The 26,880-nt window shown below is 33.8% G+C and overlaps 1 long non-coding RNA gene across 1 annotated transcript in view; it reads left to right on the top strand.

Moving 5' to 3' along the window:
• Nucleotides 1-2,139: 2,139 nt before the first annotated feature.
• The window catches only part of LOC123583495, a 138,954-nt gene continuing 114,213 nt past the window's right edge, over nucleotides 2,140-26,880 (top strand). The window contains exons 1-2 of the long non-coding RNA XR_006704904.1: nucleotides 2,140-2,286; nucleotides 4,992-5,156. This is a non-coding gene — a long non-coding RNA (uncharacterized LOC123583495). The remainder of the gene's footprint in view (nucleotides 2,287-4,991; nucleotides 5,157-26,880) is intronic.

Below are 26,880 nucleotides of genomic sequence, written 5' to 3'. Positions count from 1 at the left end.
ACACCCGTTGAAAGAGTTGTACAATGTAATTTTATTTTTTGAGTTGAGTATTTAGCTCTTCAAATCACCATGCATTGGTAATGAGACCTTGAATAAGGTCCTTGTCTTAGAGAGGAGCTGGCACTGTATAAAATAGTCATATAAGTTCATGCATTTCCATCTGTTTCTCCAAATATGGGTGTTTCTTTACTCATCAAGTTATTAATCCTCTACTTAATATCACACTCAAGCTGAAACCTAATTATACAAGTCCAGAACCACAGCATAATATTATGAAGACAAGTGCATATATTACTTAAAGTTCTAGTAATAGCTTTAAAGGTTTATATAACTTGGAATCACCATCTTGAATATTATTGGTAAAATTATGAAAAGCTGCTCTAGGATCAAAACACAATGGCATGTTAATTTCATAGTAAGATGTGATCTTGCAGTTGTAATTAATATCTCTCTCAAGAGCTATGGGTCATTATATAGTTTAATTCAATTACTTGATTAAATAGAGATAATCCATTGTAGGTATCGGCTAATGTAATTCATAGCAATTTACACAGGATAGGCTTATCAAAGATATATAGTAAGAAATATTTTGTTTAACATACATTTTTACTAGCTTCAGAATTTATAGATCATAATTTACTGTGCTCTGGCAGCACACGCATGCACACATGCACACACACATACACCCTGTGGTTAGTTTATTCCTTGCTACTTTTACAATCAGTTACTGCTTTGGTGAAAGCCTAAAGCTTAATCCATTAAGAGCCATTCAGAACAAAACAAACAAACAAAGCTTTAACCACTTCAGTGAAAACAGTGCAGATCCAACAAGCAGCCTTCTTAGAAAACCCCAGCAATTTTAGGATCAATAGCCTCATACTGGATGCTTCTAAGTGATAAAGGCTAGAACATTTGTGCTGCCAGGTTTTGGAGAATAAAACAAAACATAAAAGTGTCTGGGAAAGATAATTTGATAAGTTTAGTTTGGAAATACCCATGTAGTGCACAGGGCTGCTTAAGTTCTATCAAGAGTCATGATAAAAACAAGCTAACTTAAATATCATTTCAAACTGAAAATTTTACCTCTATTAGTCCTGAGAGTTGAAACTTAAAATGTATTTTAGTCTTCCTCCAAATTCCCCTACTTGCAGGTTTATTATTACTACTTGTAATTGATGTATGTGAGATCTTCGGTAGATCTCCATTTATGTCTATTTCTTGGGGAAAAATCTTATCAAATATCTCCATATTAAAGTATTTAGAAGAACGTTACATCTACTTGATTCAAGGCTACAGTTTTAACAATAAAACTAACAAATACATTTATATATGAGAAGAGCAAAAACAAACATTTTCTTACACAAGATTAAAAGCTCCTTCGTTTCCTTTTAGAATTATTTCATTGTATATTATCCTTTGTGAAAAATCCATTAGCTTCTTTTATACATCCTCGAGTCTTAAATAATAGCCCCTTGCTGCAGAATATGTTTCATGGAAAAAAAATCTGTCATTCCATAGAATAAAAAAGGCCTCCTACATCATTACATTATCCTTTTCAGTTATACAAAACAATCTTACAATACTGTATCTCCTGTAGTTATAGTTTTTTTTAAATGCCTTTACGTTTATACTTAATTATAAACTCTGTAATGAAATAGGAGTATTATTTATTATTTATCTCAAAATGTCAACCGGTTAGACTTTACCCACAAATTATCTGGAGGCATTAAATTATATACCTTCATAGGTAGTCAAGAGACACTTGGGATTGCCTGCAGTATGTTTACAAGCTAATTTGTTTACTGAATATTGTCTACTCGTTTACATTTCTGCCCTTTTTTTGTTTTTAAAGCAGATCCTCGCTGAAGAAATATACTTAATGTAAGGAATTAAAAAAAAATCTTTTTCGTTTTAAAAATAAGCGTCAAATCAAAAGCAAAATAATCTTTTTGCTGAAATGTTATCAAATAACATTGACCATCAACATTTTACAGACTGAAGAAATAAATTACCCTGCAATACCATTAAAATGCATGATTTTCTTGTGTGTCAGGAATGCTGTGCAGTTTTGTCTGGATTCATTAAGGCGCTCACTGCATAAGTGCGTTGCCAACAGGGATGTGGGTGGCTGTAATGGCAGCCTGTAGGTTTGTATGGAAAACAAGTATGGCACAGTGAAAAAAATCCTTCTCTCACCCTACAGATACCTGTACGGAGAGCTTGGGAGGCTTTTCCATAGGCTCATTGTCAAGTGAAAGTTAAGCCCCCACTCACTGGGAAGCGAAGGTAAGTCTGAAAAATCGCATTGAAGGAAAAGGAGAGGGGAGGGGGGGTGGGGATGAAATCACCTAGCATTGAAGCAGCCTAACCAAGTGACAGACACGTAGACAACTCTGATGCTGCCAGAACAACACTCTGCACAGCCCACCAGCAAGCAATTTGTCACTGCGACAAGAATATCCTCCGCAATTTGGCATCAGGGTCCTTGGACAGCCAACTGCGCCTGTACAGCACGAGACGTGCTATGCGGCAACGGGAAAGATGGGAACCGACGTTCTCGTTATGTCCAAACGTGTTATTTTATGAAAAACATATCTTTTGTCATGATCAACACAGAGACAGAACAGTAGTAATTGATGATAACTGGGGACAAATAAGACAACAAATTGAGAAAAAGTATGTTCTTGTATGTTTTTGAGGTACTCTGTGTTGAGAAGATTTCAGGATGTTCGCTGTTTGTCTGATATTTTATGGCACACTCCCACAGTGTTTCCTAGAAATAATGAATCCATAGGTGTAAGAATGAACTGGAAAGATTTTTGGTAGTAAACCAGTTGCTTTTAGCAGAACATACTCTGCTTTGTTTTAGACTTGTATGTGTGTATATTGTGTGTTGATTAATATGTGGCTAAGTGCAAACCGTTTCTTACTGGTGTGATTTGAAAAAAAGACAAAGAATTCAAGGTAAGTTGGGTTATAAATGTGCAAAGGAAAGACCCTTTACTCTTTACATTGCTACTCTGGTAATCTATTATAAAAGTGCAGTAAAGGAGAGAAGCCAGGGGCATAGGATAAAGGTATCCGATAAATAAGCAAGTAGTGTTCCCCTTGCCAATTACTTGGCATCTTACTTTGTAATTAATGCCACAGTAATGAAAAAAGTGGTAGGCACGAAGATTGGGCCTTTTGTGCATTCTATACAGAACCAAACACTCATAAAAATCTAGCTCAAAGCTAGCCTAGTTTGGCTCTCTCCACAATCAAAACTTGCTAGGGAATTAGAACAATCCCATAGGGTGTGTGTGTGTGTGTGTGTGTGTGTGTGTTGCAATGTATTATATAAGAGTGACATAAGGCAATTGTGGTATTGCTGTCTCTATCACAGAGACAAGAGTGTCCTTCATTCCCCAGACATGATAGAAACTTGTACCCGTTCTGCCAGTATCTAACATCATGGTATCTATTATGTTGTTCACTAGTTATGCTATGAAACACTTTAACTGCTACTTAAGTGGCTATGATAACTGCCTTACAATGCCTCGTGTATTTCCCAGTAGCTTATATATTTGTGCTTTAAGGGAACTTTCAGAAAATACTAAAACTACTTTAAATGTAAATAATAGTGAAAGTGGTAATACTACATAGGCACTTTTTAAGATGGAGGAAAGAATCTAATTTAGGCAATTTTGATATCACTTGAAACAGTACAAATTTAAAAAATATTGTTAATATAATAATCCTTAAAAACATGAAAAACACATCTTTCTCTAGCTATCCATGTAAACTGGACATTGGGTGGTTTGGAGTTGGGGGTTGGAGAAAGAGATGTTTAACTGCGAGACTTGCATATGGTGTTAGGGGTGGAGTATGTTGAGTAGCTATGTACACAGATAGCTAAATGAAATGACCTTAGATTTATATCCATTTAGGGGTAGGACAGGGAAAGGGGAGAACAGAGAGGTATGTGAAGAGAGAGTGTTCGGGGCTAGAGGGTATAAAATATAGTGGAGATCATAAGGAAAACTAACCCCTACTTTTCTAAGCTTCGCATGGGGTGTTTTCCGTGCAACTCCCATTAAAGTCAATGGGAATCATGCGGCTAAAACCCTATGTAACTCTTTGACAATTTACTTCCTAGTGTCTGGAAAAGAGTACTACCTACTAAGGGCAATTTACTCATTTTAGTTTGTGCCTTCCATACAAAGATGAATTTGATAGCATATAGCAGGAGGAAAAGAGAGACTGCATTTAAGATTTTGTTACTGCAAAAGAAATCATCACTGAAAAATGTCGTGTAAACTCTCACCTTGTTTAGCAACAACAATAAACAGAGAAAAGCAATCCAGTGAAAGAATATGAAAAGAAGTATGGACTTGATTACAGGAAGAATGGTGATTGCTATATGAGGGTGTTTTTCCCCCCATTTTAAATTCTCGAGCTCTGAACACAATCGCAGGATAATAAGAATAGAGGACAATTCTTAAGACACCAAATTGAAGCTCTTGATTACTTGCTTTTTCCCATGCACCTCAAGTTGTACATATGTAAATATAGCTATGGTAGCCTTACAAAATCTTTAATAATACAAATACAGTGAAGGGGGGTTGTCATAGTTTCTAGTTATGGGTAGAAGTATAGATAAAATGACAGATATTTATCTTGCTGTAAGCAATAACTAAATAAATGTATTGTATACTCTATCTAATATTATTTTTGAAAGCTATAGACTGTGCATGTTAAAAAGTACATGCTATTTATAATCTCTTTCGTGAACTTGGAAACAGGAAACTAACACTGGCTTGCAAAGTCTTTATTTTTATTATAGGGCTCTATATTTTCTTACTTTCAAGTGAAATGTCTATTTAGGTGCTTTACTGATATAATTCTTATAACTGTACAACCATATAATAAGCTTATGTGGGCTGAAGATACAGCTCTTGTGTTTTCTGAGTCCCTTCTCTGTGATTTGTTTTCTGACTTTTCCTTTGGAGGGTGAAGAAATAAGATACTACATGGCTCTGCTTTTTAGTGCATGGATCAGAGACACATCTATGAACAACTGCCTACGCAAATTGATTACTGGGCAATATCATTTCTCAGTTTTTATGGGTAAATGAGTGCTTCTCGTCATGGACCTAGCTTGTGCATCAATTTAGGTAAGCATACTGCTGCAGCAGCCTTGAAACTATTGCTCTCTGATTGTACCAATTAGCAAATCCTGAACTTTACCACCAGGAAAAGACATAGCTCCACATTTATGAATGCCTGGCTTTTGAGAATTAGAGTAATTATGTCACCAAACCTACCATTGATTTTCAGGTAGACATCTCAATAATTTTGTAAGAGTAAAAACCTTTCCAAAAGCACACTGATATTTTTATAGCAGAAATAATACATAGGGATGAATGCAGTGATTTGATATGTGAGAACATCTAAGAGAGAGAGAGAGATACTTTACTTGAACAGAATTTACATGTATTTCTGGGCTGAGTCTTTGATTATAAATTTCATGTTGGAGGGTTTTGACTTGTTTGAGAACTTCTGAAATCTGATTTCCTTGAAGGGTGGGGTTGAGACTTCACAAAATAATAAAAAGCATGTGCTATTATTAAAGTAGATTATGGGACTATTGTAAAATCATAGACAGTGATAAATTTAAGACATTAAAATTCTCTAAGTTGTAGTTTTAAAACTCACAGCTGTGTCTTACATCCCAGGCCATTCATTGTTTGTGACCAGATCACATATCCTTAACCAAATACACATTAAAAGATTTCTGTTCAAAATTAAACCTGAATTGAATTTAGCACACAGAGCTCTTTAGTTATCCATTAAGGTTTTTTTTTTTCCCATTTTTTCTTCTTATGGTGTTTTTACAAACAACAAGAATAAGTTAATATTTGTATTTAAAGCAAAATAAATTCAGATATTACAATGGCACTGTTATTCACAATGTTACAGAAACTTGTTTTCCTCCTGTATTATAGTGTCATTGTTTCACTTTGGATAAGAATCTGAATAATCATTAATACATTCCATGGAATCAAAGATGTATAGGATTATATATTCTAGGTCTCTCATTTTACAAATTATCTTTGCCATGATCTGAATGAATAAGATATTTTTAATGCAAAATTAATACCTGTTTACTTCAGACTTGTTTTGGTAGAAATTTACTATAAATCAGTATTTGACAGCCCTGAGGCTTAAGACATCTTTCAGTATTCGCTCTTTTCATATCTCCCTCCATGTAGTTAAGAAATTATTATGGCTTTGACATGACATCTATGTAGTCATTTTGTAGTATGTAGGTGGGGAAGACATACAGAAATAATGTATTTTCCCTTGAAGTATCTCAAAATCACATATTTAGTTGGCAGAACACACACACACACACACACACACACACACACACACACACACAGTCTGCATTTCTTTTAGCTCAGTGAGCACATTTTGAATATATTTGCCCTGAAAAAATTTTCTAGTCCCGGGAATGGTGTTTCATGAACTGATTTTGTCACCTGTACAAGAGAATTATACAAATGTTCTCAGTAAGAAACCAAGTAAATAAGCGTATGATAGGTTATATTCATAAGGTGTTTGTTTATATTCTTTTCTTTACTGCGACCACTTTTGTCTTTTTCTTGTATTCCTGTTTATCTTCACTTCTTCAAATATGGCACTTGACTAGCCTTCTGTAACTAAAATACATTTGGAAAGCTAAAGTGTGGACGAGGGTAATTTTGGGGTAAGAGCATAGTACTGTTAATAATGTTGATTTTCTGGCCCCAGAGATCTTTGGGATTGTTCATTGCTCATATGGTAAATTACTGATGCTCCACTTCAAAGGTTTGAGGCCTAAACTCTTCTTTGCTACATCTAAGAAAAGGAAGCCACTGTGTAAGTGGCTGAAGTCTGGAGCAGAAGGTCATCCAATATCACATGTACTTGTTTGGGACCAAAGCATAAGAAAGAAATCCTCCAAGCAGTGTTAAGTTGTCTTCTGTCTCACTAGTGTGTGCACACAACTTTAACATTAAGGGGAGTCAAGCACAGGTATTGAAAAAGGAAGAGGACTTTTAAGGTGAAATGAGATCTGGAAGTGTTTCAATGTTACCCTAAAGCAGACAGGAGAAAATCTATTTCCAATAGTAAGAACTTTGAGGCTTACAAGTGATGATGCAGAATGAAAAACATGTTTTACAGTTCTAAAATATGTAACAAGTAATGTGATGGCTCAGGTGAAATGCAATATAATTTTCATAATTATTTAAGCGTGAAAGGCACATAATTGGGTTCATTCACGGTCTTTGAAGTAACAGTATTGGCCAATGGAAAAACAAAAAAGATATTTGACTGATATTTTAATATCATGCTATATAAATCTGGGCAAGTCATTTAAACCGTTTAGGGACTATATGGGCACAAAACAAACAAGATTCTAGCACTCTTAACCTAAGAAGGAATGCAAGATTTGTAATTATTTCAGATGCCTGATGTTTCCATTGTTGTTAGAGCTCTTATGCTTTGAAAGGATATATTCTTTTTACCATGATAGTTTCATTCATTTACTCATTTGTTCCGTCAGAGATATTTATGGAGAACTAACTGAAGAGCCTGATCATCCTTACTATCAGTTATTCAGAGACTAAGATAAAGTTCCAGGCCTTTAATATATTCATAGTCTGGCGATTGAGGCAGTAAACCAAAGTTAACAACACAACAAAACAAGGGTTCTGATAAGTGCACACCAACATTTCTATGGGAAGTCAGAGGAGGGGCTTCTATTTTTGCCCCGGAGTGACTGGAAGGGTTCATAGAGAAGGTGATCACTGAACTAGATTGATGGTAAAAATGGGACTACCTCAGTTTCTTGCCAAGAGACCAAAGATGGCCACAGGAGAAATGAGTTAATCTGTACTGTTTAGGAGGCCATTGGCTTTAACACATTGTTTTTTTTGTGGCTTTAAAAATGTGCATGATTGTGAAGTTCTGCTTTTGCCAATTTGTTCTGGTATTGGGTGTTCTTTCTTCTCTTAAGGGGAAGACAGTAACTACTAAATATGTAACTAATATGACTACTTGCTACATAATCAGTACCTCCATTTTTTGAATGGTGTGTTTGTGTGCATGTGCATGCTCATGTGTAAGAAAGTAAAAATAAGTGAATGTGGCCAGGAGACGTTCATGGTATCTGTTGAGATAATAGGAATGATGCTGGCATAATAACAAACTCAAATAGGGAAACCTACCCTCAAATTGTTGTAAATGTTTGATGGCATTCTAGGGCTTTCCAAGAACAGCCAAATATACAAGCTTTCCCGCCCCCCCCCCTTCTATTATAGAATAGAAAGGATTGTGTTAGAAGGATTCTCTTTCTAGTAGGTGTGAAAAAGAAGCAGGTAGCAGGAGGGCTCGGTACATAGAAAATATTTCCAACAAAATCAGAATTTAATGATCTAGGTCAGTGTTTCTCGAACTATAATGTGCATAAGGACCACCTGGAGAACCTGTTAAAGTACAGTAGGCCTAGAGTTGGATTGATGAATTATCGTTTTTTTACCAACTCACAGGTAAGGCTGATGCTGCTGGTTAAGGATCACTTGAAGAACCTCTAATCTAGACCTGTGCCTCTCAAATTTAATCTGTATATGAATCACCTGAGGACCTTGTCAAATTGAAGATACTGATTCAGTAGGCCTAGGGTGGGTGGGAACATTTGCATTTTGAACACGTTCAAAGGTTATGCTAATGCTGCTGGTCTGTGGTTCACACTGTGAGAAGCAAGGCCTTAGGTGATCTCCTACATTATGAGTCCAAGTCATATGACTTGGCCTGGTGATTTCAGAAAATAATAAGATCAAATAAAGACTTCTGGTTCATTTCCTAAGCAAATAACATTGTGTCCTTACCAAAAAGAGCTAATGAAGAATGAATGCATCTTATTGTATACCATAGGAATAGATATTAACAACTCCACTGAGAGATGTATTCCTGAGCTATTGTTCCCTGTATAAAATACCTGCCTTAGTTACTGTAAAAGTTAGGTGAAACTTAGGTTTCTTATTTTAAGTAGCTTCTATAACTCCCTGGCCTTATATTAAATGCATTATATTTCTCGGATTGTAATAAAGTTGTATTTAGGTACAGAAGGTAAAAATGGATTGGTCTAGTAACTCCAAAAGAAAATCTTAGAAACTGTACACTGTTTAAGTTGTGTTATGTAGCCACAACCCTTGTTTAAAAATTCTGTTTAGTTAGTCAAGTTCTATTTATGTAAAGCAAAGGTTGAGGGGCGGCTAAGTGGTTCAGTAGATTGAGCATCAGAATTCAGCTCAGGCCGAAACTCAAGGCTCGTGAGTTCAAGCCCCACGTCGGGCTCTGGGCTGACAGCTCAGAGCCTGGAGTCTGCTTCGGATTCTGTGTCTTCATTTCTCTCTGCCCCTCCCCTGCTTGTGTTCTCTCTCTCTCAATAATAAATAAACATTAAATTTTTTTAAAAAAAATATAGCAAAGATTGAATTAAATCTAGTGAAATAAGCCAGAAAATATACTTATTTTTGATCAAATAACAGTCTCTGGTGGATTATATGGATGTGGGTGTCAAAGAGCCTTACTGGTAGGTGTTGGTTGTCTTCCACCTCCATTTTCTCAATAATTGATAAATCTCCATTCCCTCTCTTCTGTGTAGCCCTTTTAAAAAATAGAGGTGTGAAATAGTGGTTATGGTAGTATAGTAAGGGATTTGAAGTAGAAATTTCCAAGAGAACATTCAAATAAAAATGCAAGAAATAGCATCTGTATTATATACTTTGGCTAACTTTGAGTGATTTTAGGCATCCGAGGGATGCATTGGTTTCTATTCTCCTTATGCCCCTCCCATTCACAAATTTTCAAGTGATATGATAGTGTTAAATTCAATGACTCAACAGTTTGAGTAAATTTCTCAATTCTCTATTTAGTTTTTTGGTGGACTTGATCAAATATGTGTAACTGATTATGTTAATGCAAATGCCCAAAGCCTCAGCCAAATAAATGTAAATATACTTGAAGTAGTAGTGTAATTTTTAATATTTCTTTTTGTCTGTCCTAGGTGATTTTTGTATTATCATTTCCAAGGCTAAATGATTATCTTAACAAAATGGTTATCTTTAATTGATGTTTAAGTGCTTTTGTCATTTCTACTTCTTCCTGTTTCCCAAGTATATTAATTTCTGATCCACTTACCAAAGTGGACTATTTCAAGAAAAAATTTTACTTGCAGGATATTTGACTTCTTAAAATACCACACTCGTGTCTTAATATCTAACCAAATGAAGTTGCAAACAATGTGATTTTAAAACGGAGATGTTTGGGCTGGAAGGGCAGTGGTTCTTAATCTTTTAGGAAATATCTCTTTACAGAAAATGCTCAGTAAGTACACACAGAGAAATTTTGCATATAAAGTAGTGCATATTTGCTTTTGAAGGAAAATTAACAACTCTGATCTTGATAATTGAGGTGAAGTTAACAAAAATGCCATCTTTTTTTCTTTCTTACATAGACCTTGAAACCAGATGGATCAATAGACTGTTTTTCTAAATACATCATTTTGTTTTTATTGCGTAAACCTTGCCTTACAAATAAGCCTTTATACTGATTTGTAACATGGAAGCAAGTGGACATCTGGCTTCTGTGAAAAATATGATTCACTCATTTGCATTTTTAAATTCCATTCATTCCATTTTTAAATTGTTCACTTGTCCTCTTTGCTCTTTCTAAAAGCAACTCTTCTTAGCTCTCTTCAATTTTAAATACCCACAGAGTTTATGTTACTTACAATCCAGATCATCTCTTTAAAATTTTTAAGTGAAAATCAATATTCAAGGCTCACAGCATGTGTAAACCCATAGTATCCAGGTAAGTGAGAAGTTCATTGAAAACCAGTAAGGAATTTGGATGACAAACATGAATTTACCCCTAGTACTTTATAATGGTCTTGGAGGACTTTGAAATATCTTTCAAAGGCCATTTAAATAAATTCAAGATCTAAATACTAATAAATAATTAATTCTTCCAGTTGGTTGTATATAGAAAAATATTTGGGGTACATAAAGGTGTTTGTGTCACTAATGATATGCTGTAAATAAATCCTGGGAGGAAAGATAATAATGCTATTCAGTTGTTAATAAAATATTGTTTCTGGCAATAGGTTTTGTGAATAAAAATTGAAAGTATAAGAATTTGAAACCTGCAACATTCATTCATTAACTTAAACACTAGTCCTTCCTCTTTATAGTAACAAATCCAGAATCTAATAATTTTCACAATGTTGAAAACTTATAATAGCTGACAGCAGAATAACTTGAGTTCCATTCCAATTTTAAGTAAAGTATCTCCTGAATATTTTATTCTTTATCTTAAATAATTAGCCTGTATGGAATCCTAGCATTTTAAAATGATAGTGTTGAATATTTAAATAACGTTAGCTCTTTGCATATTGTCTATTTCCCTCAAATCAACTGGTTATGTCCTAGAAGAAAATGTGTGTGTGTGTGTGTGTATGTGTGTGTGTGTATGTGTGTGTAAATGAAAAGTTTTTCCTCCAGTTGAACGGAATAGCTGATGGATCTAAGAGTAGGTAATGGAAATAGATAATCATGATAGGCAAAGATGAGAGAATGAGGGAAGTTAGCCCATTATTATCGTCAGCTGTGAATTTTGGACTCGATTCTGAAAGTACACCAGAAGATATTGCTTTTCTAAGAACATCAACAACGTGAATTTTAAGGAGATTTGCTTAGGGAACATGTAGAATGGACCTTACAGGGGTAGAGATGGGAAACTGAAACCAAGAAGACCTGGTAGCTGAAGTTCTCAAGCTCCATACTAGCTACTGTCTAGCATACTAGCTACTGGGCTAGCATACTGTCAATTATAATTCATGTTTCATTGCTGATGTTCTTTGCTAACATCATATAATTCAGACAATTTTGAAAGAACATACTGGGATTGAAATTAGGAGAAGTGAATTTGGTTAAATTTTCCAGCGTGGATTTCATGATAGCTATCACGTTGAATGAAATCATGTTTCCATGTAGGGTTTGGTGCCTATAATTGGGTGGGGGCCGGGGGGGGGAGGAATAAACACTTATTTTAATGACTTGGTCCACCTAACTGTGAGGGAATGAGAGCCCCTTTCCTGAGTACAAGGCAATATAAACCAGTTTGAGACAAACTGGAGAATTTTAGAGGCTAGATTCATAGATGTAGACCACTCCTAGAATTAACTACCCACTAAAGAAGTTGATCCCTAGAGATAGCCTGGAACATAATCAGATAGACTAACATGATTCTGGTGAGGTAAGACAAATTGGTCCCATAAATCACATCAGAAATAACTCTTTTGTTTTGAGGAGGATGAGATGTACTGTCGTCAGGACACCCACCAGATCTTTTGAGGCATTGTTACTACTTTCATATATATTGCGTGGAAGTTTAATGTGGATGTAACAATCTTCATTTCCTTTAAGAAAAAGAAGCAGTCTACCTCTCACTCCCACTGATGCCGCTGTCAGAATTCTGGATCAGGGGACACATTCTCTCTCTTTAAAGGAAATTTAGCTGCCCTCTTAGTGGGAGAGAGTAGAGCTACATAAGGTGTTGAATGCCGATTAGCATGTCAGTCAGGCTGTCTATCTGATATAATCAGAAGAATTGAGGGAGTCTTGAAAAGAAAGGTGTGGAGAGAAATGCGGACAGCTGTCCAAAGCATTTTGTGTCTGGAACAAGTGTTCATGGACTTCTCCACTGAAGGCGATATTAAAAGCTAGTTTCTGAAAAATGACTGGTGGAGTCTGTGTCTGGTAGATTAGGTCAAAGGAGAAATTGGATGTTTGAGTTTGCAGTTCACAAAATAAGTACTGAATCAATCGGTTCTCTTTTAGTAAAAACCCTTTTAGTAGATGGGTTTGGGCTGTGTTTTTGGTTCATTCTGCCTCACTTGTTAGATGGGATAATGGTATTACCTCCTACTCACTTGGTAGTTATGTAGCCATGATACAATAAGATAATTACTTCTAAATATAATTTTTTATATTTTAAGGGATAAAGTACAAGCATGTGAAATTCTAAGGTATAAGCATTACATGGAACTTCATAGTGCCTTTCACATGGAGTTATTGTTATAGAGGTATTTATAAGTAAAAGTCCTTAACTTCTATTTGTCATTAGTAAATCTGAAGACCAAAGTCTTCATGAAGCCAATATAGAACCCACAGCTATGGTACAATTTCTTTATTGGTATAACAAGTCAGTAAAGAACAAGAAAAGGCAAAGCTTTTTTCTCTCTTATTTTATTCCAGTATAATTAAATACAGTATTGTATCAGTTTCAGCCCTACAACATAGTGATTCAACAATTTTATACATTACTCAGTGCTCAACACAATGTGTGCTTTTAATCCCCTTCACCCTCCCCACCTCCCCTCTGGTAACCATCAGTTTGTTCTCTATAGCTCAGAGTCTGTCTTTCGTTTGTCTCTTTTTCCTTTGGTTGTTTGTTTTGTTTCTTAAATTCTACACGTGAATAAAATTATATGGTATTTGTCTTTGACTTATTTCATTTAGCATTATACCTTCTAGATCCATGTATGTTCTTGCAAATGAAAAAAATTTCATCCTTTTTAATGGCTAAGTAATATTCTATTATGTGTATGCATATATATGTGTATATATATATGTGCATACATACATATGTGTATACACACACACACACATATATATATAATATATATATATATATATTGGGTGCACATATCTTTTTGAAATAGTGTTTTTTTGGGTCTTTTTGGTAAGTACCCAGTAGTGGAATTACTGGATCAAGTGGTAATTCTATTTAAACTTTTGAGAAACCTTCATACTATTTTACACAAATTTGCCTTTGCACCAACAGCGCATAGGGTTTCTCTTTCTCCACATTTTTGCCAACACGTGTTGTTTCTTGTGTTTTTGATTTTAGCTATTCTGACTTGTGTGAGGTGACATCTCATTGTGGTTTTGATTTCTATTTCCCTGATAATTAGTGATGTTGAGCATGTGTCTGGTTTCACATGATGTTTTCATGTGTCTGTCGGCCATTTGTATGTCTTCTTTGGAGAAACGTCTTTTGAAGGCTATTTTCATTACTATGTAATTATTTGTTTTGTGTCAAGTAAATTTTCATTGAAGTTAAACACATGTTCAAACATGCACAGATGTAAGTGTACGGAGTATTGAATATTTGAACAAGGTGAACACATCCATGTAACCCCCAATGATTTAAAGGAATAGAACACTATTAGCATATAAGAAATTCACTTTTGTCCCATCTTACCACTAGCCCCCAACGAAATCACTTTCTTAATTCCTGTTTTCTTGGGTTGATTTTATGTTGTTGACCTTTATTATTAGTAGTAACATATGGTATATACTTTCTTGTATCCATGCTGTAAACAAATGTGGTGTAATTGCAGTTCATTTATTTTCATTGCTGTAGAGCATTTCATTGCATGAATATCCCCCAAAATCATTTATCTTTACTTTGATGGACATGGTTGTTTCCAAATTTTGGCTTCTTTTGATCTTCTGATATGTATTTTGGATACATAAGTGGACTTTTCTGTTAAATATGTATCTAGGAGTGGAAACACTGAGTAAGGTATGTTCAGCGGTGGTGGATTTGACCAAACAGTTTTCCAAAGTGATTGTGCCATTTCATGATTGCACCAGCAATGTATGATGTATTTTCAGAGTTTGGTGTTATACTCTTTTTAATGTGAGCCATTTTGGTGGGTAGGTAGTGATATGACATTGTAATTTTAATTTGTCCTCTTTTGACAACTGATAAGTTTTGACCACTTTCCCTGTGTTTACTGGCCATGGGATATTGTCTATTATGAACTATTGGTTGCCCATTTTTCTTTTCTCTTTTTAAACCTTTTTCCTTATGGTTTTGCAGTACTTGGTATATTCTACACATATGTCATTTTGTGAGATAAAAGCTTTCCAACCATTTTTTCTGTCTAAAGTTTGCCTTTTTCACTTTCTTACTGATGTCTTTGGATTAATATAATCTTTTAATTTTAATGTAGTCTTTTCCTTTATGATTAGCACATTTTGTGTCCTGTTACAGATGTCTTTACCACAAGGATGTGACAGTATGGTTGTATTTGGGGGGAAATTATACTTTTACCTTTATTTTTATATCTATGGATCATGTGAATTTATTTTTGCATATTCTATAGGGTAGGAATTGGTTATAATTTTTTCCTTATGTATATTCATTTGGCCCAATGCCATTTATTGAAAAGACACATCTTTCAATTTTGCAGTTCACTGTCACCTTTTTCATAAACCAAGTGTATGTGTAGATTGTCATTAGATTCTTTTTTTTTAAGTTTCCTTGTGCTCTACACTGTCTTAATTGTACCTTTTATTGAGTCTTGATTTCTAGTAATGTATATCCTTTGATTTTGTTCTTTTTCTTATCCCTTTGAATTGAAAATTATGTTGCCAATATACACCTTTAAAAATGTTTGCTAGATTTTTGATTGGGAAAACATCAAATCTATGTATCACTTTTAGGAGAAATGCTATGCTTTCAACATTGTATTCTTCTTATGAACGTGGTAGTTTTAATAGTCTCATTTAGTTTCTCTCAATTCTTTTAGTTTTAATAGTCTTATATTTATAAAGTTTTAGTAGTTTTAAAATTTTAGTAGTCTTCTTTAATTTCTCTCAGTATTCTGCAGTTTTATGGGTAGAGGTCTTATACATATTTTGTTAGATTTTTTTTCTTTGGCATTTGCTTTTTGAGATGCTATTGCAAATTGTATCTATATTTTTAGAATTTCATTTTGCAATTGTCAATGGTCTATACAAATACAATTTATATTTTTATATTGACCATTTATGTAGTTCACTTGCTTAATTCATTTAAAATTCTGATTTTTTTTTTTAGTTTTACTATAGAAGACTTTGGATTTTATACAGTTATGTCATCTGTAAATGATATTATATTTCTCTCTATTTTTAAGCCTTATATCTCTTATTTCTTTTTCTTCCTTATCACTCTGACTAGATGTTGAACAGAAGAGGCGCTAATGAACATCTTTGTTTCTTTCTCTGTCTTGTGTGGGCAGGGGAAGTTTGTATGTTTTACTACAACACATGATATGTGCTATAGGTTTTATATAGGTACCTATTAACAAATTAAGGACATTTAGTCTGTTCCTAAAAGTGTAGTTTTTAATTTCCTAAAATCTGTGGACTTTTCACTTATCTTTTTAAAAAGTTGTTTTCTAATCTAATAGTAATAAAGTCAGAGGATACACCATGATTTCACCTCTCTAGAATTTGTTGGACATGCACCAACCTTGATAAAAACGGCATCTATTTTGTTATACATTCTATGTGTACTTGAAAGAATGTTCTAAATGATTCAGTTAGGTCAAGACTATTTATTTTCTTGCTAAGTTCTTCTATATCCTTACTGTTATTTTGTCTGTTTATTATATTATTACTAAGAGAGGTATTAAAACCTCCCATTATGACTTTTGTGTATTTTATATTTCTGTCCACCTTATTTTGCTTCATATATTTTACAGCAATGTCAGCAGATGTATATAAATTTAAAATTGCTGTATTTTCCTAATGTATTAACGCCTTTATCATTAGAAAATGCTCCTCTTTATCTCTAGCAGGATTATGTACCTGAACATCTACCTTGTTATCTGTCAGTATTGCCACACTAGTTTTCTATTTCTTTGTATTTGTAAAGATACATGGTTTTTGTCCTTTACTTTCAACCATTTTGTGAATTTAAGGACATTTTTAATAGCATAGAGCTGGGCTTTTTTATTTTTTAATCATCAGATATTTTTGTTTTTAAAATGGCATATTTATTCCATTTATGTTTAATGTAATTGCTGACACACTTGAGTTTATATTTACTATCATACTATTTATTTCTTGCTTACTTCATCATTTTCATTTTACTTTTCTTTCTTTCCTTATTTTGCACTAATCAAATATTTTTATCAATCTATGTCCAACCTCCCCAAACTCCTGGCTAGTTTGGTAATTATACCTAACTTTTTAAACATCGTTTACCCTATAGATTATAACTCACATCTTTATTCTATGATCATCTGTTTTAAATTTATACTTTTACTACTTCCCAGACCATGCAAGGTACACAGAACACTTTATCTCCATTTACCCTTTTTTGTGATTTTTGTCTTATTTCCATCAATATTTTAATTTTAAGTATATTTTAAATGACAAAATAGATTCTTTTCACATTTTTGATATGTGTATATGTTTGTGTAGACAAAGATACATTTTCCATTGCTCTTTATTCTTTGGATTTTTCTCTTTGCTTCTGGATTCATTTTCATTCTGCTCAAAGAAATCTTTTACTCTTTCATGTAACTACTTTTCTGAATAATCTTAGTTTCTGTATTTTTATTTCAGCCTCATTTTTTGAAGGATATCTCATCTGGGTATAAAATTTTAATTTAATAGTTTTTTTTTTAATTTTCCTCTCAGCATTTACTTTCTGGTTTCCTTTTTTTCCTCCACTTCTTTGACAGTAATGGATTTTTCACCCATTGGGTACTCTTAGGGTTAAACTCTTTATCTATGATTTTTACATGTTTTATGTTGAAACTCAGTGTGATATTCTTTGAATTTACCTGCTTTGGGTTTATAAGACATCGTGGGTTTGTCTTTGCAGTTTTTCCTCAGTATTGAAAAATTTTTAGTAATAATTGCTATAATATTGCCTTTACCACATTTTTCCTCTTTTCTCTTCAAAGACTCAACCTGCATATATGTTAGACCTTTCTAACCACAACCCACATGTATCTTATGATCTTATCTGTACTTTCCACTCATTTTATCCTCCATGCTTCAGTTGGGATATTTTCTACTGATGTGTCTTCCAGGTCTAAGAACCCTCCTTGAGCTCTTTCCAAACCGTTGTTAAGCCTATACTTTGAAATCTAAATTTAAGTTAATATAATTTTTAGATCTAAATCTAAATTTTTATGTCTAGAATTTTTATTTAATTCTTTTTATATGTTCCCATCGCATGGTAAGATTTTTCTGGTTTGTTTTGTTTTTTGAACATATTGATCTATTTGTCTTAAATTCCATGTCTCATAATTCTAATATTTGTGTCACCTATGGTTCTTTACTGTTGTCTATTTGTTCCTTTGATAATTTTTCTTCAATACGACTGTAATTTTTATTGAATCCTAGACATGTGTTTGATTGTAGGAACTGATTTCTGTTATCTCATTCCAGAGAGGATTCATCACATCCTCTGGCAAGTAACAAAAGGATAGAAAATACCAATCTAATGATGAATTGAGCTGACTGGAGGTTGATTTGCTGTCTTTGTAATGATTGGTCTTCCTCTTATTCATCCCTTTCCAAGGTTTTCAACTGAGAGGTTTCCCAGGGCCATGAGAATGCCAGCACTCTGTCCTACTTTATATTTGCATTCTACGTGGCTTCCTAGTGTAATGAAAAATGCAGATTTATTGGTAACTTCTGTGAAGAGAAAAGATTCTTCCTTTCTGGGGGGACTCTAGAGTCCTCAGATATCTCCCTGTCTTGATAGCACAAAACTTTAGTTTTTGCCTCCTCAGCAGGTAGAAGCTGGCCTCTACCTGCTTTCTCATCTCCTTGCCCTAAGACAAGAATTGCATATACCATGATAGAAAAAGAAATATTTAAAAAATTGGGTTTATCTTGGTACATTCCTTTTTCTCCAAAGGTTTGTTAGTTAAACCTTGGTTGTGTCAGCAACTCTCCAGTACCTGCAAGCTTATGTCTTTTTATGTTATCCAGCTTTTCCTAATTGTCTTCAGCAAGATCCTTGATCTATTATAAACTGCTCCATGGTATTTGGAAGTGAGAGTAACTTCTTGTGTATTTTTTAAGAAATAATGATATTAGCCAATGTTGAATGACATTTTGCATTTTAACAATTTGTTTTAAAATAAATTATTCAAAATTCTATATCACTTTGTATTATAAGAAGTTCCAATAACTTTTGAACATCCTTTCTTGAGTATGTATATTGTGAATATGAATTAATATAGCTTTCCATTATGATTTAAAATATATGTGTTATATGCTTTACAAGCCTCATTGTGCTTTCAGATATTAATAAGTAAGAATTTTCATATGTGGCACTTTAGTTGTAAAATGATAACAAAATAGGAGGAAAAGCATCCCTCAGGCCACCACAATAGTTGGTCCTTGAGGGACAAGTATATGTAGGTGTTTTAAAATAGTCAATAATTAAATTCTCTTGAATGAAGTTCAAGAAATCAATTTAGTAATATAATGAACCCTGAATATTGTTAGAATGGATTTTGATTTTTAGAATTGTAGCTTTCAGTTAGTTAAGAATTGATACAAGTATTAATCTAAAAGATTTCACGAGAGAGGTGAGGCCTATAATCCCCTACTCAAGGGCCAGACATTAGGAAAACCCTATTTTTACATGAAAAAATTTTGGAACTGCCATGTTTAGCACCTTTCTCCCTTCTGACATTACATAATCACTGTATGCACAAAAGGCCCCTTACACATAGTCAGTCAAAACTATGGCTGGTCTTTCCTCTGTATTTTAGTATATTCATTCTCACGGAGGTCTAATTCCATGTTTTCCTTCCCATTCTCCCATGTAATTTTACCCGAGCTATATGTCATATACTTGAGGACTGTATTATCAAATACTTGGTCTGATAAACTGATATATAAAAATAAGACAGATATTTCAAGTGAAAAACTTTAAACATCTCAGTCAAAATACTTCATTATAATAGTTCTTAAATAAAATAATCTTAATTGTATTCCATTACATATACATTTTCAAAGAAAAAAAATCTCTTTTTTTTCAGTAAGCATTTGGGTGAGTTTTTAAACCACAGGTTTCTGGTTATAAACATATATATTTGAAAAAATTCTAAAGATTTTTTTCCCTCAAGCCAATTCAAACCTGAAGGATATAGTATAATAACTATCATAGTAATTAAGATATTCTTTTGCCTTGAAACTTTCTTTCAACCAAGATAGCATCTGGTTTTCTTTATTTTGACAATTGCAGTTTTCCAGTTTCAGGACTTTTTTACATTATCCTTCAAATTAAGGGTGCATAGTGTCTGCCAGTTTTCATGGTTTGCAAGTATAATACCCATTGGATGTTTTTATTGGAAATTACAGATTTTTGTTTTATACACTAAGTTTTTAGGAAAGATACAATTTGTAAATCCATGAAAGAACGAATCCATTTCCATTCAGGTCTCTAAATTATTTCATTGCCTCTGTTCTACAAAGATACATTTGTCTCAAGGGCATTCAAGGAGGCATTAGAAAACAAACAGTGTATGTGTTGCCACTTATATGTAAAAACAGTTTTGAAGAGATTTTATATGATTCAGGAAAAAAAAACATAAAAAGGGGAATGGAAGTATTATTATATTCCTCATGGCCTTTATCCTCAAACTTTGTTGTCTTAATATTATCATAAGCCTTATTCTCAATTACTCCTTTTGTATAAATTATTGACAGCATACTAGTATCACTGTGATTACATTATTATTCTCTTGTATATATCATCAAACACCTTACTACTTAATTATGGGACTCTAAATGGTGTTAATATAAAAACGTTGTGACTTCAAAACATTGAAAATTCCTGGTCTAGCTGTTATAACACCATGTCCACAAGATATAGCTATATGCCTGTTTTATACTGCACTTATGTTTAAATTTAATGCCAACATTTCATTGCTAAGAAACATGTTAAATGGGGATGGAGATGCCATATTTATTGAAGGGCACATCTACATTGGCAGGTGTTTTCTGAATTAAACATTTGTTTCAGATAATATTTTATTCAGGAGCATCTTATCAGCCAAAATGTTTTCTCTCTTTTTTTTTCAAGTTTTGAAAATTCCAGTTTCCTCACCCCATATTCTAAGCTGGAAATGTTTGGGAAGAAATATTCTTTTCCTTTGGTCCCAAATGCTTCGAAACTCTTATTTCCTCAGTGAAAATCTTCAGTCCAGGGCTGGTATTCACACAGAATATTTCAGCTCTTCAGACATTGAACTTTATTTCCCAAATGCTTTTCTTTAAAAATAGGCTTTTCAATTGGAGGTCTCATTTGAAAATTTTTTGAAATTATTATAAATTTGAAAGACTTATGTAAGTGTACAGGTTAAGGTGAAGGGACTGAAAAAATACCATTTAGAATATGACACTTGCCTAAGACAATTTTCATAGTACTCTCAGAAAAATGAGTGATGGAGTTCTCTAAGACACTGACTGCTGACAATGTCTGGAATTAATACATTTAATTCCAAATCTGTGCAATTTGACCTTAATTTTTTGTGAACAAAAGTTACACTTTGCACTAATTTGCATTGCTGCTACTTTCATTTTAAATTGGAATTTTTTATCACCATCCATCTGTAAGATACCTCCTGTTACTAATTTCTGACGTGGATTCCCTCATTAATATGAGATTCACAATTGCATAGATTAAGTTATCTGATCATATCTGGCTCATCCCATGTTGTATCATTCTGTTCCTATATTTGATAGATAGTGATTTAACAGCGACAATGTTAGTATATAAAGACAATGAGTCAGATACTAATATTGGAGGATTAAATTTTAATATATCTGTTGACATTTTATTTTACAGGATTTAAAATTATTAGGTGAAATTTTCTTTCTTAGACATTGTAATAGAATAGAAAACATGAATTTTGTATTTTGCGATTTTATAATAAAGATTTATATTTAAACAGTGTTAAAATGAGAACCTAAATGGTTTTCTAATTAAATATTATGCACATCTGAGTAAGACAGTGTTCTTTCTTTTCTCTTTATGAATAATCATTCTGAAAGCTCTTTAAGTGAAAGAAATTTGTTTCTGATAACAACCTTCACAAGTACATGAAACAATATAGGATTTTTTTTAAGAATGTTTGGAAATCAAAAGGTTGAGTTAGTGAGAGTAAGAATATACGGCCCACAGAAAATCTTAATACTCTTAATTGGTTGTTTACATCAGGAACAAAGAAACAAAACTTCTCACCAAAACATATGAGTGCAGTGAACTGAAGATCCTTTAAGAGCTGGATTTGATAGCTTTGTTAAAGCACTGATAGAGATGTCAAAAATTATCTTCATAATCTCAGATTTCATTCTACCTGAATTAGCCAATGCTGAGATTTGAGTCCACTTGGAAACTTTCAGCATCTGTGTCTTTATTTGAGCATCTCTAACTATTAAAAACTATATCTTTAATATCAGTGATAATTTATTGAAGGCTTAAAAAGGACTCTTGCTGCTCTTTGGTTCTAGTAACTATAATAAACCCTACATAAGGTTGTGCATTTTTAATCTCTATCTTTCCTCTCACTTGACCCTTAGTGCCTACGATTAGGGCTGCTTTTTCCCTGACCTTCTCAGTGTGTTAGTCCTGAGGTGAAACTTGCCCTTTGACTACTGCTTCTTAGAAATTATGTGTTTCTTTTCTCTTCTGGAAAATAAGGATGACAGTGACCATCTGCCTTTCCAATTGGTCAGACAATAAAGGAAATAATCTTTGTGAAGGTGCCGAGATCAGTGCCTTGTACACAGAAGGTGCTATTACATTTTGACTCTCTTATCATCTATTCTCTTCCTGCTAAACCTCTCTCCACATGATAAGAATTGCTGGTGGCCTGGGTAAGGAGATCTTTTGGAGCCAGTAGTTGTTTGGTGCTCATGTTATGTGGTGACTGCCTACCCCCATAGACTTTTCCCTGTTGTTGACGGGACCCTCTGTCAACCTTCTGTATATTTCTTGCTGTTTGACTTAATTGGGACTCGAAGCCTAAACTGTTTTTGAGGCTATAAACTATTCCTAATAGCATACAAAGTGAAGAGAAGGATTGAAAAACTCAATAAAAAATAGCATGAGAACTTGGGTGACCACTGAGATTATGACAGAAAAGTGGAAAGAACTCTGGCTGAGTGGTCAGAGCCCTTTGCTTTTTCCTAGTTTTAAGTGTGGCATGCTAGTAGGCTACTTTAACTTTTTATTAATCATTTGTATGACCTCAGTGTTAAACTATATTCTGTGCGAAGATTTTTCTAGAACACTGGTATAATGAGATACTATAAGAAAATATTCTCAGTGCATTTGAAAACCACTGTATACTGTGCCCTGCACCTCAAAAATCCAATCTTATAGAGTCACAAAATGGCATGAACAGAGTCTGTGAGCTCCTGGAAAATGAGTTTGCTTAAGATTATCTAATAAAGTGTCCTGTACAAATTAGTATTTTCTAAATCTCATTCTGAAAGATATTGGACAGCTTTAGTGAGAAAGCTAACTTTAAGAACATGATAATCCTCATATCTTAACTAGCCATGCTGAGAGGAATACATATCATCAAACCTTTAGATTATCTATTGAATCCATTTCCCTAAAAAAGGTGTCACTTTCAGGTCTTTTTGTCTTATTTAGAGTCACAAAATGGCATTGATTATTGTTGGCAGTTAAGCAAGAGTGAAGGTCGCCTGTCCTCATAGAACACCTATATCTTTTGGCCTAATTTTAGAATATGAGATGTGTTATTACAAAAAAGCTATTACTAATTCCCACATTTTAATGGATTTTTTCTCTTTGTGAATTAAATTTAATTTCGTATCGGCCTATATTAATTTAGTCGAATCTCAATAAACTCATATTCCATGTCTTCCATTTATAATATATGGTGCAGGAATGCCTGCCTTATGGCTTGTTTGGGAAACTTGGGACAGCAAGCAAAAGTTCATAAAGGTTAAGTGCCATACCCTTTGGCCCATGATGTGTTGAAGAACCTGGGGGGTAAATTCATGCGCTGGCACATGGGTAGAGGCAGAGTGACTGAAGGGATTCCTGACCTTTCTCTGCCAAACACAGCATAGGCCCCTTTGCCCTCTCAGTGTCCCATTTCCTCATGTGACAAATGAGGTATGACTAAATCCCAGCCATTTCTCAAGTCCTTTCACGTTCTAATCATCCAAAGAACTCTTCAGTTAGTTAATAATTCCTTTTCATCATAGTAGAGCCGTACAGCATAATTTTGATCACAGTTATGCAAAGCTAAGTGAAGCAGAATTAATTAATAGGCATTTCATATTTTCTATGTCAAATAGTTTTGTAGAGGAGAATGAGCCCTGGAATAGGTGTCACAGACCTATTAGTGTGGGGGTATGCGTGATGCCCAGATTAAGAAGGAACAAGCAAGTATAGAAAAGAAGAAAAAAAAAAGAAGAAAAGAAAAAAGAAAAAGAAAACAAATTGGAGAAGAATGTGAAGGAAGGTGACTATGGCCTGACCAAGGGTTTTGTAGAAGGGGGACTATAATTTGTATTTGTGCTAGAAGGAGGTTATGCAAAGTGCTGAGCTGAAGGAATGTGTAAAGTGTGTATAGTGATGAAAGGTGAGAGTTTGGTTTGAAAGAACTGGTGGGAATGGAGTAATGACTGGGGCATGTTTTCAGTCTAAGTGACAGAAAAGTAAGTAAGTGTAGTTTTTGCTATTTCTGACCTGCAAGGATGAATGATATACATATGCCAAATAATGGAGAAAACAGATTTAGGTTCAATTTTGAGTTTTAGAGGGGTTATCAAAATAAATACTGCATTATTGCACAGAAAGTTATAGTAAACAAATAAGTACCTGACTCCTTTTTTAAAAAATGCTTGATTGTTAAATATTAAAGTTGATATTTGGATTAGCATGGCTGTCAAAATGTTCTCTGTCCTAGAGGTAATTAGGCATTTTGTGAGAGCATATACCATTTTCAAGGGTAGCTTTTTGATCAATACTGCAGAAATACTAAACATATAGGAGAAACATATATAATTTGTTGATATACAAGCCAGAAAATTATACTAATGGCTTTAATTTACATTCTACCCTAGCCTCCTATTTTACAGGCAGAAAATTTTTGCTTCCTTTAATTGCACAAGCAATTAGCCATTTACACTCTCAAAATTAAGAGAAAATGGCTAATTGCATATGCAATATCTGTGCCCACTCCTAACAGTGGCTACAAACAATCCTGCTACCAAAATGAAAGCCAGGGATAAAAAGGCGGCCCCGAGTCATTGCCCTTTTTGAAGCTTGGAACATGATTTGCTCATAACTTCAGTGGCTTTGAAAGTTCTACATTTTTTTTTGACAGATGTAAGCATTAGCCTGTAGTGCTCCTTACGATCTGAAGTACAAATTATGATCATTTAAATAAAGTGGAAATGGTGACAAATTCTGAACAATTTTATTATAAGATACATTATATTTGAAAATTTTCTCTGTAGTATTTTAGACTGCTCGTGTTGGATATTTAATATGAGTGCCTGATTTTTAAAGTTAGATTTTCTACTCTCAAAGCCCACCCAGAATTTGACTCTAGTCATTTTACACCTTTTCAAATGACACACAAATATTTACAGCCCCCGAATCACACAGGAGTTCCACTAAACAGAGTACATCCACAGAAATTTCTGCAGAGGTGAACAAAGGATGAGTTAGTGTCATACCATCCAAAATGTCTATTCCATTTGTATATCACCGAGTTGATGTTGCTTTTTCCTCCCTAAAATATGTAAAATATGCTTCCTGTGTTCAATGTCTATCTTTCAAAGTAAGAGTTTGGAAGAAAACCGTGTCTATTTGCTACTGAATGTTTCCATTCAGTGTCTCCCAGTAAGAGAGAAAGACTTTTGAAAGACCCTTACCCAAGTTGGACAGCCTCCGTGCAGTCATCAAATTCAGCTATTTTTTAAAAAAAAAATCATTAATAACAGCTGTTAAACACAAACATTCGTGAGATTAAATTTTGCTGTAACCACATACCCCAAATCCCTCCTTTTGCTAAATCTATTTAGAAGTCCCCAGGAGTAGCTGAGCACAGCCAACTAACTCTCAATTCTACTTTACTCCCTCAGTCTGATATTCTAGCCATTATTTTTGTTGTTTTTCAAAAAATCTAACTACCCTTGCACTTATGTCATAAAAATTCTGCCTTTTTTTCCCTTTTTTAATATTTGTATTCAAGACAAACAACAGGAGGTTGAAATCAGGCCATTTAAAAGAAACATCTGCTGACATTTATTCATATGCTACATGTTCCACTTTCATCATTGAATGTAATGATAAACACACATTCCAGTCAATAATGGCAATTCCCAGCCAAGCTTTACAAATGGTCTCTTTAACACCTAAATTGACAGCTCGGGAGATTTTGAGATAGAAGCTAAATATGGTACATTTGGACACTGTTTGCCTAAGTCTAGGATGTCTTGAAGACTTTAATAAGCAGACATACATTATAAAATAGAAGAAAGTCTTGACTGTGCAGGTATTGGAGCAGTTGAGTTTGACACTTTTTGAGCAGATTAAAAAAGAAAGAAAGAAAGAAAAATGTTCAAAAACAAATGGCCCCTTGGAAGAGTAAAGTAAAATAAATCTCTGGTCCACACTATATAGAGCATAGTTTCGTTGAAGAGAGAAAACTAATTGCATCTCACTTAAATTACAGATCTTAATTGTGGAATGATAAATAAGTTAAATATTTATTTTGCTTCCCAAGTTAATTGAAATAAACTCTTCTCTGGGTTTCAGTTATTATAAGAACATTTTGATAAAATATTAAGTGTGTTCTGTTCATTGCTTGCCATGAGTAATTATGTCAGCTTTTAATATGCCAAGGATTTCTGTCAAGGCTAATGCCATAGATTTTAGTATATATTCCTAATTTTTCCTCAGAAAGGGATTCTCACAGCAAAACGA

This window comes from Leopardus geoffroyi, chromosome B3, assembly GCF_018350155.1.
Source record: "Leopardus geoffroyi isolate Oge1 chromosome B3, O.geoffroyi_Oge1_pat1.0, whole genome shotgun sequence".
NCBI lineage: Eukaryota > Metazoa > Chordata > Mammalia > Carnivora > Felidae > Leopardus > Leopardus geoffroyi.
This window is presented reverse-complemented; position numbering and strand designations above follow the sequence as displayed.